The sequence below is a fragment of the Microcaecilia unicolor genome, chromosome 7, assembly GCF_901765095.1.
Source record: "Microcaecilia unicolor chromosome 7, aMicUni1.1, whole genome shotgun sequence".
Classification (NCBI taxonomy): Eukaryota; Metazoa; Chordata; class Amphibia; order Gymnophiona; family Siphonopidae; genus Microcaecilia; species Microcaecilia unicolor.
Window position 1 is genome coordinate 93,795,124 of NC_044037.1, and position 16,008 is coordinate 93,811,131.

A 16,008-nucleotide genomic window follows, 5' to 3' on the forward strand; every position below is an offset into this window, starting at 1 on the left:
AGTGACAGGAGGAAGTGCCAAAATAACATTGTGAGACTCAAAGCTGGGGGGGGGGGGGGGGGGGGGATATGTAGAAGCTGATAAGGAGAAAGCTGAACTGCTTAACAATTACTTCTGTTCTATGTTCATGGATGAAAGGCCTGAAATGGATCGCAGAAAACAAATGCTAATGTGGATGGATGTATGGTAGACCAGGACCGATTCTCAGAAGACTGTGTTCTTGAGGAGCTAGCTAAACTAAAAGTAGACAAAGCGATGGGGCCTGATGGGATACATCCAAGGGTGTTGAAGGAACTCAGAGATGTTCTGGTGGATCAGCTGTCAGACCTTTTCAATGCTTCCTTTGAATCTGGAGTGATCCCGGATGACTGGAGGGAGAGCATTTGTTGTCCCTCTGCACAAGAGAAGAAGTAAGGAGAATGTTGGGAATTACAGACCTGTCAGTCTGACCTTGGTGATGAGTAAACTAAAGGAAACGCTTCTAAAGTGGAGGATCATGAGGTTTCTCAAATCGAATGGCCTGCAGGACCTGAGGCAGCATGGCTTCACTAGAGGGAGGTTGTGTCAGATGAATCCGATTGGCTTCTTTGACTGGGTGACAAATAATTGGATGTGGGAGGGGCGCTAGATGTGGCATACTTGGATTTTAGCAGAGCCTCTGACATGGTTCCAAACAAGAGACTGATTAATAAACTGCATGACCTCGGTATGGAACCTAAAGTGACTGACTGGGTTAAAAACTGGTTAAATGGGAGGAGACAGAGGGTAGTGGTAAATGGAGCTTGCTCTGTGGAAAGAGATGTTATCAGTGGTGTACCGCAGGGATTGGTCCTAGGGCTGGCTCTTTTTAACATCTTTGTGAGTGATAATGCAGAAGAGCTATCTGGTAAGGTTTGTCTCTTTACGGATGGTACCAAACTCTGTAATAGGGTGAACACCCCAAGGGAGTGGATGGCATGAAGAAGGTTCTAGTGAAGCTTGGCCTGAAAATTGGCAACTAAGATTTAATGCTAAGAAATGCAGGGTCATGCACTTGGGTTACAAGAATCCAAGGGCACAATACAATGTAGGGGATGAAGTGCTCCTGTGTACAAAAGAAGAGCGGAATGAGAGGGCATAGGATGAAGTTAAGAGGAAATAGACTTAGGAAGAATCTAAGAAAATACTCTTTCACGGAAAGGGTGGTGGATGCGTGGAATGGCCTCCCGGTGGAGGTCGTGAAGACAAAGACTGTGTCAGAATTTAAGGAAGTATGGAACAGGCAAGTGGGATCCCTTAGGAAAAGTTAGTGGTTACTATGGAAGGGTAGACTGGATGGGTCCTTATCTGCTATCATGTTTCAGTGTTTCTAAGTGAGAGATCCTGGACCATAGGAGTAGAGAGAGAGAGAGAGAGAGAGTCAAGGGAGGAGAGAGGAAAAATGCTGGGATGGGGGGTGGGAGGAGAGACGGAGATGACGGATGGTGGCAGGGAGGGGGAGAATAAATGCTGAAATGGTGGGGGAGGGGGAGGATAGAGGAGATGTCAGGAATTGCAGGAAAGAAGGAAGAGGGAGAGGTGCTGTATCTGCAAGGTGGAGACAGGAGAAGAACACTTGCTGGACCCCTGGGGAAGAGGGAGGGAAGAAGGGAGAGTTGTTGGCCTGCGGAAGGGGACAGAGGGAGTGATAGGGACATAGAAGAGTTATGTTGGACAGGATAAGAATAAGGTCAGAGAGAGAGAGAGGAGATGCTCAGCATGGTGGGAGGATAGGGGCATTTTCAATATGATGTCTAAGTCCGATTTAGGACATTTTATTGAAAACATCCAACAATCAAGTGGTGAATACAGCAATTTTTGAATTTTTGTTCTTAGTACATTTGGTACCATTAAAAAAAATCCTAGGGAAAAACATACAAAAATAAGCCATTGGAATGTCTGGGGCCAGGATTCTTAGTAGATTGGCCACACAGACATTTTAGCAGAGCAGTTGGGCAGCCTAGTTGGCACTGCAGTGGACTTCACATACAAGAACTGTTGAATATAATGAGGGAAAAAAGAAAGTTCCTATGGTCAGTCAGTGGAATGCAAGTATTAAGGCAAAAGAGATATGAGTCATAAACCTGTGAAAATAATAAGGGAGTCATAGAATCAGCCTTGAGCTGGGTAACCTTGTGTGAAGCAGAGAAAGTCTGTGCAAGGATGCAGAAGGAATGCTGCAGACATTTTTAGATAAGAAAGAACAGGCTTCAAAGAAAAGGGTTGCTGATGTGCAGGAATTGGGTGTAGTACGAAAGTAAGTGTATATAAACTGAGGAGAGTATATGTATCTTAAGCAAAGCAAAGCAAACATATATCTCTGTATTACTGCTGAGCAAACATATATCTCTGTATTACTGCTAAATATATTTTGTGAGTATACTTTGCTTCCAGTGTGATGTTCTCATGCTGCCTCTGTCCAAGGGAGGACAGTTGAAAAAATAAAAATTTTTGATTATTCTTCTTTATAATAGGTGTCAGTTTCTTTGTTTACACATATATAAGGTGTAAATAAACAAATTGGCGACCGCGGCAGGATGTGGCTGCCGTCGCTCTGATTAAGTTTTTGGATTGGTAATCATGTGACTTTCTTTCCTATGATCTCCAGAAATGGCCAGCCTGGATTGAGTAGGTTATAGACTGTCAATCAGCTGAACCGTGAGTATATCTTGAAGCAAAGTCTTTTGAAAAATTGCTTTTTTATTTTTATTCTTGTACCTTTCATTATTTATATTATTGTTTGCTGTGTATTTTGCTAGCTTAGGCATTGTTTGTTATTACATCATGAGACCTTTTCAGTCTAAGCAGGAACCATCCCCTCAACCCGCTGCAGAGGGTCAGGGAGAAACATCTATCACTCCTTATGTTTTGTATGTAGATAGCAGAAAGAATTGCTCACCCCTTGTGCATGTTAAGGATACTTTTCCCTTTGAGGCACCCGTTATTCAAAAGGTCTGTGATAAATGGGCTGGATATGCCTCACAGGATTCATTTTTATCATGGCCAGGTGGTGGTTCACTTGTAAGAACTCAGCTGTTGTCTGTTTTAAAATACATACAACAAAACAGAAAGGGAAAATCCTTGCAGAAACACTTACATGTTTTAAATCTGTTCATGGTTGCAGCAGACTTATACCATGCTGATAAAATGAAAATTGAGACACAGACGCGTGAAACAGCATGCATGAAGGCAGACGAGGAATTTCAAAAACAGCTTCCTTCATACCAGAGCTCTGAAACTGCCGTAGCAACACTACAACATCTTGGATACCTTTTACAGAACCAGCTGCCACTGCTGAATTAGGAATGTCAATTAGACAATTACAATCATTATTACATGTTGTTACCCATGAATTGGACATTGCTTTAACCGCCCTACAAAGGCAGATTGATGATGATGTTTGTGAACTTATTAATGATACCTCATGTTGTACTGTTATCAGAAATCAATAATTGTGAAAAATGCAATGCAGCGCATTCTTTCTCTAGCAAGAATTCAAGTAAGTGATTATGAAGGAATATTAGACATGTCATGGTGGGATACCATAAAAAATTGGTTTGGAGGATTAGGTCCATGGTTAAGAGGGATTGTGACTGGATGTATTGTTTTCATATGTGTTGCAGGACTCTTATTATGTTGTTTGCCTTGTTTGCTTGGCTGCTGCAGACGAGCATGTCAAGATTCATTGAAGATGACCATGGTAACTCAGATACAAAATGTAATGTCTGTTGAAACCAGTGACTATGAACCAAACTGTCCTGGGTTACTGATGACTCCCGAAAGTTCTATGGTTTGATAGAAAATGTTTGTCATTGCCATGACGGCCTGAGGTGTTACCTATTTATAGGATGATGCCCAGTCTAACAGTGATGAAAACTATAACCATGAAATTTTGGTGAACCTTGCTTTACAAGGTTCAAGGGAGGATTTGTTGAATATAATGAGGGAAAAAAGAAAGTTCCTATGGTCAGTCAGTGGAATGCAAGCATTAAGGCAAAAGAGATATGAGTCATTAACCTGTGAAAATAATAAGGGAGTCATAGAATCAGCCTTGAGCTGGGTAACCTTGTGTGAAGCAGAGAAAGTCTGTGCAAGGAGGCAGAAGGAATGCTGCAGACATTTTTAGATAAGAAAGAACAGGCTTCAAAGAAAAGGGTTGCTGACGTGCAGGAATTGGGTGTAGTACGAAAGTAAGTGTATATAAACTGAGGAGAGTATATGTATCTTAAGCAAAGCAAACATATATCTCTGTATTACTGCTGAGCAAACATATATCTCTGTATTACTGCTAAATATATTTTGTGAGTATACTTTGCTTCCAGTGTGATGTTCTCATGCTGCCTCTGTCCAAGGGAGGACAGTTGAAAAAATAAAAATTTTTGATTATTCTTCTTTATAATAGGTGTCAGTTTCTTTGTTTACACATATAAAAGGTGTAAATAAACAGATCCTAGGTACACATTTCACCATAACCCCCAGGAATAATTAAAAAAATGTTTTGTACTCAACTGTACATCACCACAAAGCCCTTAAGACTGTAGTTGTCACCTATATGTAGGTACAGTAGGTATTGTGTTTTTTTTAGAGGGCTCATTCTTACCACTACAATTGTAACAATTAGAGTGGAATATAGACTTCGCTTGCCTTGTCTACAGTTTACTGCACCAACCACTAGGCTACTCCACTGCTCTAAGAGGTTTTAGGTGGGTTTTATGTCTCAGGAGCATGGCTTTTTTTATCCTATAGCTATGCAGATGACATCACCATTCTGATTCCTTTTATGCATTCTATTCAGTAAGAGACTTTAAATATCAAAAAGGCCATCATTTTGCTGGAATATTAGATGCCTGTACATAAATTGAAATTGAATAGCGAGACAACCAAATCCTTATATCTTAACTATCATCCCAATCCAGCTGGGACCGCTGCTTTTTAACATATTTATAAATGATCTAGAGATGAGAGTAACTAGTGAGGTAATTCAATTTGCTGACAATACAAAGTTATTCAAAGTTGTTAAATCGCAAGAGGATTGTGAAAAATTACAAGAGGACCGTACGAGACTGGGAGACTAGGCTTCTAAATGGCAGATGATGCTTAATGTGAGCAAGTGCGAAGTGATGCATGTGGGAAAGAGGGAAACAAATTATAGCTACACAATGCAAGGTTCCACATTAGGAGTCACCGACCAGGAAAGGGATCTAGGCGTTGCCATTGATGATACGTTGAAACCCTCTGCTCAGTGTATGGTGGTGGCTAAGAAAGCAATTAGAATGTTAGGTATTATTAAAAAAGGAATGGAAAACAAAAATGATGACGATATTGCGTTTGTATTGTTCCATGGTGCGACTGCACCTCAAATATTGTGTTCAATTCTGGTCACTGCATCTTAAAAAAGATATAGTGGAATTAGAAAAGGTACAGAGAAGGGTGACAAAAATTATAAAGGGGATGGGACGATTTCCCTATGAGGAAAGACTAAAGTGGCTAGGGCTCTTCAGCTTGGATAAAAGACGGCTGAGGGGAGATATGATAGAGGTCTATAAAATAATGAGTGGAGTGGAACAGGTAGACATGAATTGCTTGTTTTCTCTTTCCAAAAATACTAGGACTAGGGGGCACAAAATGAAGCCACAAAGTAGTAAATTTAAAACAAATTGAAGAAATGTTTTCTTCACTCAACGTGTAATTAAACTCTGCAATTCGTTGCCAAAGAATGTAGTAAAAGCAGTTAGCTTAAGGGGGGTTTAAAAAAGGTTTGGATGGTTTCCTAAAGGAAAATCCACTGCTTATTGCTGGGATAAGCAGCATAAAATGTATTGCACTTTTTTGGGATGTTGCCATGTACTTGTGACCTGGATTGGCCACTATTTGAAACAGGATGCTGGGCTTGATCTGTCCCAGTATGGTGATACTTATGTACATACGCACTTTTACAAAGCCGCGGTAGTAATTCCCGGTGCGGCAAATGTGAATAGACCCATTCAATTCCTATGGGCTTTGTCACATTTACCATACAGGAATCACTACTGAGGCTTTGTAAAAGGAGCCCGTAAGCTTGAATCAGTTATTAGACTACAGGGAATCTATTGAAACAGTACTTTATCATTAGAACATCAGGTTGATCTTTTAATTAAATAATCTTTCATACTATTGATAAAATGATGTAATTTGTAAATTTTTTGAGGAAAATTAGTTTTAATTATTAGTATAAGCTCTTTTATTATGTCAATTAGATTATTGTAATATTTGGGCTGCCCTACATTGGTACTGTCTGGAGTTCACTCCCCTGAAAGGCTGCACTTAACACAAGACTATCTCTATTTCAGGAAGCAGGTGAAAGCTTGGCTCTTCAACCAGGACTTTTATGGAAGAACTAACTAACTTCTTTCTCTCTCTCTCTCACACACACTTTACTTATATCCTACGCAGTCTATTAAAATTTTCTATTATGTATTGTGTTGACACCGTATGTAGTATACTATGAGGGACATTTTTGATTGAATGTCTAAATCAGAATTTGGATGTTAATTCTGAACAGGAAAGAAGGGCATTTTTGAAAAAGATAGATGTCTATCTTTTGTGTTCAAAAATGCTATAGATGTCTTGTGATTTGGAAGGTTTGTGACTTGGACGTCCTTTTTTGTCCATTTTCAAATGCAACACATCCAAAACAGAGGAGGAGTGGCTTAATGATTAGTGCAATGGGCTTTGATCCTGGCAACATGGGTTCAATTCTCACTGCTGCTCTTTCTGACTTTGGGCAAGTCAAATGCACAAGGGGCATTTTTGGATAAGACATCTAAGTCTGACTGGACATTTTTTGTAAAACGTCCAAAATCAGAACAGGAAAGGTCATTTTCTACAAAAAAAAGTCTATCTTTTCCTTTTGAAGATGCTGTTTGGAAATATGTTTGTGATTAGGGGGAGGAAGGGGAGGTGATCCCCAATTCTCTCCAGTGATCATCTGGTCATTTGGGGCCCCTCTTGTGTGCAGTAGGGGAGTAGCCTAGTGGTTAGTGCAGCAGACTTTGATCCTGGGGACGGTGGGTTTAATTTCCACTGCGGCTATTTTTTATAAAAACAGGTTTAGCTCAAAATGTCTAAGTTTTAGTCTTGGATATTTTTGTTTTGTTCCATTATGGCTGAAAGACATCTAAGTCATAGGAACGCCTTGAACACACCCCTGGAACGCCCCCTTGAGATTTAGATGTCCTTCTGACGGACTTCAGAGAAAGACGTCTAAAAATAGGTTTTGAAAATACTGATTTGGACGTCTTTGTGAGATAAATGTCCAAATGCAGACTTATGTCATTTTTTTGGACGTTTTTCTCTTTTGAAAATGAGCCTGTTAGTAAAAGAGGACCCAGTGGCGTAGCGAGTGTGGCTGCCACCCGGGGTGGTTCACCGCTGCGCACCCCCCCGGGTGCAGCATGACACCCCCCTCAACGCATCAACCCACCCCCTTGGTGCATCACCCAAGCCCCCCCCCCCCCCCCCCCCCAATGCAGACATGTCATTTTTTTGGACGTTTTTCTCTTTTGAAAATGAGCCTGTTAGTAAAAGAGGACCCAGTTGCGTAGCAAGTGTGGCTGCCACCCGGGGTGGTTCGCCGCTGCGCACCCCCCTCGGCGCATCAACCCCCCCCTTGACGCATCACCCAAGCCCCCCCCAAATGCAGACTTATGTCATTTTTTTGGACGTTTTTCTCTTTTGAAAATGAGCCTGTTAGTAAAAGAGGACCCAGTGGCATAGCGAGTGTGGCTGCCACCCAGGGCGCTTCATTGCTGCACACCCCCCCTGGGTGCAGCATGACACCCCCCTCGGTGCATCAACCCCCCCCCTTGACGCATCACCCAAGCCCTCCCCTAAGTGCATTCTTGCCTGCCGTGTGCACGCCGCTGTGCACCTGTTCTGGGGCAGAGGGAGCAGGGAACAAGCGGAGCTGACACCCCCCAGCGGCATGCACCCAGGGCGGACCGCCCCCACCACCCCACCCTTGCTACGCCACTGAGAGGACCTAAGTTTAGTTAATCTTATTACTCCTGTTGTAGGACACATTTTTGAATGCTGTTATTGCTTCTAATGCAGGTGGGATTTCAGCATGAAAAACTATGTAATAAAGGGCACTAAAATTTAAACATCTTTTTTGTTTGTTTTTACTTCAGTTTTAGTGCTGTAACTACAGCCCTGGAAGTGAAGTACAAGATTTTAACTTCCACTGACTTGAATCCCCAAGTTGGGGACTTCTAGACATGGGATCCCTTACTCAAGGGATCGTAGTCCAGGACACTCAATACAGAGATTGTTTGCCTTAGGCACCCTGAGACAAAAAGATTCTGCCTTGGTTTCCCAGAACTGGAGAGACTCTTCTCTAATGCTTCCAAGGCAGAGAGACCTTTTGCTCTGTGTACAATGAGCCATACCTTTTGTTCTGGGTTCAAGCTAGATCTTCTGTTTTGGTTACCCTGATCCTAAGACTACTGTCTACTGTAGCCTTCCTTACTCCTTAATGCACACTGCTCAACTCAGCTAATCTACAAACGAAGCTGCTCATTATTTCGTAAAATGCTTTTTCTAGTTGTTCATGCTAGCTAATATACACACGTTCCTGCACATTTTTATATGACATTTTCAAGGGTCCTCACCTTCAGCAAGCCAATAGTCGTCCCTTTTCTGACCTAGATGCCCTGTACAGAAGCGTAGCAAGGTTTTATTTACTTATTTATAACATTTATAACCTGCACCATCTACTATTCTGAGTGGTTTAGAAAATTATATCCATAATAATTTTCACATAAAAACATATAAAATTCAAGATAAAACTGGCACATTAACTGAATATACATACTAATTAGGGGGAGCAGACATTTTGTAAAATATGCATCAGTGTGAGGCTGAAGGGCCAATCCATATAGGCGCCATTTCATTCAAAATCCATTTGGGGGAGCAGCTGCTCCCCTTGCATCCCCATAACTACTCCTCTGGTCCAGTGCAAAATGGGACTTTGCACCTTGGGCTTGTCCATTATGGCATCCATTGAACCATAAATAACCAAGAACCCAGTAAACAGAGTAAAAATCTGAACTTTTCCACTAAGTACCAATTACACTGCATTTTATTCTGTTCCTTGTTGTTGCCTAAAGCTATTGGTCTACTGCTGTATCTTTACTCTGTAGCTCAAGGAGGAATACACTGATTTAATTAGGTCATATGTTCTCTCCCCTGTTCTGTTTGTAGTAGTTTGCAGTTTTAGATGCCAGGCTGAGTCAGATGTTTTTCTAAAGTTCATAAATTATAGAAATATGAAAATAACTGGTAGGGTAGAGTTATTATTGTTCATTCTTGTCTGGATAAAGGTGTAATCAGAGAGCCAAGGAGAAATCTGATTTGTTTTTTTTGTAAGCTATCATATGTCTTTGTTGATGATACTGCAGAACCCGTGATTGACCTTGGACATGAGGAGCCAATTTGCTCCAATTCTCTTGAACCCCTTTTTTAAGATAACTAGTAGTTAAAGATAACTGAATGTTAACATTTTTGAATTCCAAAAGCAATTTAGCCCCGCGTAACAGGACTTGACTCACATCTCATCTGCCTCAAGGTGCAGAATCTTCTATACCTTTATCAATGCTGGTAGGATGGAGGGTGAAGATGATTGTGCCTGGTGGCAGTGACAGGGTGATGAAAATTGCACTGGCATGATTTTGAAACATGGGGTCCTTCAAAGTTTGCCAGCAATTTCCCTGTAATATTTAAGATTTGTTTATATTTTGTGTAGAGAGGTGTGGTAGCCATGTTAGTCCACTTTTAAAGGTAATCAATAGAAATAAAACAAAATAAAACATGAAAAAGAAAATAAGATGATACCTTTTTTATTGGACATGATTTCATAGCAAGAATCCTGAAAGGTAACTTTAAAACAATACAGAAACTAAGACCTTTGAAGTCAGAATGATTAAACATTTTGACACCCACCAGACAGGACTTAACAAAGATCTGGGTTTTCTAGCCCATTATAAGCCATAAAATTGTAAATTGTACTGCTTTGTTTGTCACTCTCCTGTCTCCATGCATATCCCCCTGTCTTACCTAGCCACCTCCACCCCTATCCCATTAGATTGACACTGAAATGCTTTGATGTCTCACTTGTAAGCTTTGATGTTTCACTTATATATACTGTCATCTACCAAGATTTGCTTATTTCCGATCTGACGAAGAAGGGCAACCTTCGAAAGCTAATCAAGAAATGTATTAAGTTATGTCCAATAAAAAAGGTATCATCTTATTTTCTTTTTCATGTTTTATTTTGTTTTATTTCTATTTATTACCTTTATATTTTGTTAAATATATTTTCCTAACCATTTGTAACCAATAACAGATACCCCAAGGCATCTGTATGGGTGCACACACTGGAGCAGCTTGAGTTATCAAAATTAGAAAAGGGAATCAGGAAGCTTCAGAGAAGCTGCAGCCACATGCCCGTTTCCTAGAGAGAAGGCAATCTGAAGACTTTAGAGTTATGTCCACTTTCACGGCCCACATCAGAGAGGAAGAGAAGGCCTCAGAGCTATCTCGGTTGAGAGTTACCTATTCAAGCAGAAGAGGTCTCAGACTCGGACTTAGGCAACGCTACTTGTGTGAGTGGGTTCCAGTACAGCATTGGAGCCGACTCTGTGGGTGCTGTGGGTGCTTGAGCACCCCCAATATTGAGAAAATTCCTTGTATGTGTCCAGGGGAGGGTTATTTCCATTGGGCTTAGCACCCCAATCATTTTGAAAAGTTGGCTCCTATGCAGTACAGCATCTTGCTGTATTATGAATGAGTTCCAGTATAAACACCCAGCTGCTTGTGTGAGTAGGTTCCAGTAGCCACTTCCACTTCAGTGTGTGTCTGGGCTCTGGTAACCAGTTTTCTTTTGCGTGTGTGGGTTCCAGTACTCTTGTGCTTTACTGTATGGGTTTTTACATGATTTGGCCTATTCCGGCCTTGCCCTGTTCCGGTAGGATCCAGTCTATCGTAGACCTTCACTACGTACCAAGGGCTCACTACCCTGGAACATAACAGCTGTGTACTATTATTAAAATATTATTTACTATTATTGAGAGGTATTACTGCAAGCTGCTGTAAAAACTAGATGATCCCTGTTTTCAAAATGATGTCATACAGCAAAGAAGATAAAGTTGCGATTATATTTTTGCTACAAAATAAGGCATACAAAGCGAAGCATTTGTAAAGGGGGTTTCTTAATAAATGTTGGCCTAATGTATTTTCAAAAGTCAGACTAAATGTTTAAGCAATTGTAAAGTATTTTGAAACTGGGTAAGGGGTCCTGTTTTTTTCCAGACAGCATTGGGAACAGTCCAGAGATTGGTTTGTTTGACCTCTCCCAACAAAAATGTGTTCCACTGTACCTGGATCACCGAAAAAGCTCCAAGAGTACACAAATACTGTAAATTTGTGCTTATTCTCTACACATGTATCCACGTATTTTATACAACAGGCCCAAACATCAGAGCTCTGCCTCTGTTCTACCCAAACTATGGGGGTCTTTTACTAAAGATTAGCTTGAGTTATCTGCAGCAGGGTACATTTTATTCCTATGGGCCCTGCTGCAAATAACTCGAGCTAACTTTTAGTAAAATACCTCCTATGCCCTAGGAACACCTAAATACAGATGACATAAAAGAAGGCATGTGCTTTCCATGTGCGTAATTTGCATACATGTATGCAGTCAGGCAAATTTTCCACATGTAAGATAGTCTTTACATGTGGAAACAGCTTTATAAAATTACTCCCTATATGGAGTATATAGCTAAGATGCAGTGCTCTCCAAAATGTTTATGTCATTAACTTTGATGCAAAGAAATGCAGAATGATGTATTTGGGGTGCAGAAATCCAAGTGCAGTACATCTTTACAATAGGTTTCTTTGACCTCTCCAATGTCCATCTCTGCTTCTGAGCTCTATAGTTGCTGATGAGGTGTTAGGCAAAATATGGGGCCCTTTGACTAAAGCTTAGTGTGCGCTAATGGAATCTGTGCATGTTAAATGCTAAGAAGCCCGTAGGTATAAAATGTAATAGGGCCCCTATATGTCTTATTTCACATTTATTTGATTTACCACAAAATATCTAAGCAGTTTGCAAAGATACTAATGAGGGCATAAAACAAAACATTTAACAGCATACAAAGGGAGGCCTAGGTTAGAGAACTGGCTGGCGAATAGAAAAAAATGGGGCAAGGCTGGCAGATCGCAGATGTTGTTAGGTGGACCAAGGCCACAATAGCAGAAGGGCTAGAAGCTAAGGGGCCCTTTTACTATGGCAGGTAGGCACAGGAGCCAACTTTTTAAAATTATTGGGGGTGCTAAGCCCAGTGGAAATAACCCCTCCCTGGACACATACAAGGAACTTTTTAAATATTGGGGGTGCTCAAGCACCCACAGACTTGGATCCTAGGCCTAATGCGGGCCTACTATGTGTTGAAAGAGCACTACCGTAGGAGACGCTGAGGCATCCCATGGTAGTCTTCCGCTAGTGCGCACTAATCCCATACTGTGAAATAACATTTATTTTCCAGTGCAGGAGTCATGCCCATGGGCAGAGAGTAGATGTGCCTGTGCTAATCTGGTAGTACAGGCACATTACCATGAGTTACCTGATTAGTGTGGGAATAGCACAGGAACCTGTTGAGAATATGGTCTAGTAAATATGAAGGCCCAGTTCAGATCTACAGGCAGTGAGATAATAAATACACTTCTTTTACTGTGGATCAAAAACATTCATTTCCCTACACAGCTCAGATCAGAGCAATTAAACAATTACCTCAGAACCCTCCCCTCCCCCACACACATACTTTTCCCTGAGGAGAGGAACTCTGCTATTGTATAATTATATCCATGACTATGTGTGCACCAAAGAGGGAGCCAGCTAGAGATAAGGGCCAGTGTTGCATAAGCACTATATATTTATGGCTGGAAGGGTGTGGGAAGAAGGAATATAGGGACAGGTGAAGAGACCTTGGCCCTAAGGTGAGGGAGAAAATATGGATCAGGAAAACAAACTGGTTCCTGAGAATGTGACCTTTTCCTCAGGACTATGACCCTAGCTTTGTATAACTGTAATAAGAAGGTTCTAACAAAGAATGTGCCCAGTGAGGACTCAGGAAATGCATCTTTTATGTGCCTTCTCAATCATGTAATAAAAAGACAAAGACATATTACAGAACCAACTTATTTGTACTCTGATCTAAGAGAATTGTATATAAGTCTCCTGTCAGGAAAAAGAACTTGGTCACTAAAAGCATCTCTCAGTCAGTCTGCACTGACTGTGAGATAGGTGTGCATTCCGCTGGCCCCCTTTTGTATATATCTCCAGATTACCCTGCTTTTATTCTGCTGCTAAGAATTTCTTATGGTTCATAATCTTGGTAAGAATAAACATTACTAATGTGATAAGATTCCTTTGCTTGTAGTTTTTCTTTTTTTGTGATTGGCCAGGCTGGTGTCCTGGGTTCTGGTTCTGAGACCTAGTCCTCCCCTGACAGTCCCGAAAAAGCCTTTACCACCTCCTAAATAGGTGGGGGTAAGGGCCCCCACAGTAATGACCACGCATTAATGTAAAAGTAAGCACATGGCCATTATAAGAAAAATGGCAAGGCAGCTATTTTACTGATATGCTAAAAGTGGCTGCAGCGCATAGGAAATACGTGCACTGGCAACAGTATTGGCCACCTTTTAGCTTGGCTTGCTAAAAGGACCCCTTAATCTGTAGGAAAAGCCTGGTCAAAATAATAAGTTTTAATGGCTGTCATAAATGCAGTATGTTTAAATGGTTGGTTTTAGTGTTTAAGGCAGTACATTTAAGAAAATTATTTATCTAACAGAGAACGTAAAATTGTATTTTCTAGGTAGGCTGTTGAGATTGTCATATATGCACTTTGTGGAGGTTTCCACCACTATAATTCTTAGGAAAGAACAGTGGAACAGGAGAGCATTCCGGAAATGTGGAGTGAATTCCTGAAGCCCTTAGGCTCCCCTAAACTTTGCTATCTATTAGGAAAGGTCAGAACATCTTTTTATTTTTGAATATTGGATAATTATATTGTTTTGGTCTGTTTATAATCTAGATATTTCTCTCTGTTATCTTATAAATGACTATTACTGTGTTTTTAAAAAATTGCACGCCATTTTGAATGGAATTGTTCCACAAAGATGGTATAAATTGCATAAATAAATACATTAATACATCTTAGACTGTATGTGCAGTGGGAGGTTGTTCCAGAGAGAAGGGACACGCCCACTAAAACATGATCATCAGGTGCAGTCCAAATTAATATGTAGGTGAAAAGGTATTACAAGAAGGTTATGATATGTGGGAAAAAAGTGTTCATGAAGGCAAAGAAGGTAGCAGAATATTCAAGAGAAAAGGAGGCAGGCCAGAAAAAAACAAAACAAAACCTGATGAGGAATAATAAATATGGCCCTGGTGGTCTATCCCATTCCACTATCTACGAAAAGAGCTGCATGCAACAGGGGGTGAGAGGCTACTATGCATGGACCAGTAGAAAGATCTCAGGATGATAGTGTCTGGTGAACTCAAAGTAGTACAACTGTATGGTAAAAGTAATGTCCAAAGTCAGATGGATGCTACACTGCATAACCAGTGGAAAGGGAACTTGATATACCACCTTTCTGAGGTTTTTGCAACTACATTCAAAGCAATTTACATATAGTCAGGTACTTATTTTGTACTAGGGGCAATGGAGAATTAAGTGACTTGCCCAGAGTCACTGCAGTAGGAATTGAACTCAGTTCCCTAGGAACAAAGTCCACTGCACTAACCACTAGGCTACTCCTCCACTAGTAATGCTCTATGTAGAAGCCTGCCCTTGTAGATCAGCAATGCGGCCGCACAGGCTTCTGTTTCTGTGAGTCTGACGTCCTGCACAGAAACAGAAGCCTGCGCAGCCGCATTGCTGATCTGCAAGGGCAGGCTTCTACATGGAATGTTGCTAGTGGAATAGCAACATTCCATGTAGAATCTCAAATAAGGAAAGGTAAATGGGACTTGATATACTGCCTTTCTGAGGTTTTTGCAACTACATTCAAAGCAGTTTACATATATTCAGGTACTTATTTTATAGTAGGGGCATTGGAGGGTTAAGTGACTTGCCCAGAGTCACAAGGAGCTGCAGTGGGAATCAAACTCAGTTCCCCAGGAGCAAAGTCCACTGTACTAACCACTAAGGTACTCCTCCAAGAAAATAATAATGCCTCTATCCAGGTCATTGGTAAGTCCTTGTTTGGAATACTGCATTCAGGTGCCCTTTTACTACAGGGTTGGGGCGTGGTAACAGGCTTGCCATGCGCCAATCCAGAACTACCGCCGGGCTACCGCAGGAGTCCAGCGCTAGTTCTCACCCCAGCGCTCACCATTTCTAGAGCTACAAAAATATTTTCTACTTTTGTAGCGCCGGTGCTTACCTGGTGGTAATCGGGCAGTGTTGCATGCTGCCCGGTTACCAATGGATTAGCGCGGGAGCCCCTGCTGCCTCCTCAATGTGTGGTGGGAAGTGCTCCCCCTGAAATAGCCGCATGGCAAGTGGTTTACTTACCACACGGACATTTCTTTTCCAGAAAAAAGACAGCCTTTTACCAACTGCGGTAAAAGGGGGTCTCAGCACGCATCAAAAACACATGCTGACGCTAGCACAGGCCCTCTTATCCCACAGCTTAGTAAAAGGACCCCTCAGTTTTAGAGGCTATGTCTGAGTAAGGATATATAACGATGCCACAGGTGGACTAGAAAAAAAAGCAAACAAAGTATTTATTTATTTAGATTTTGCTCACACCTTTTTCAGTAGTATCTCAAGGTGAGTTAAATTCAGGTACACTGGATATTTCTCTGATCCCAGGAGGGCTCACAATCTAAGTTTGTACCTGAACAATGGAGGGTTAAATGACTTGCCCAAGATCACAAGGAACAGC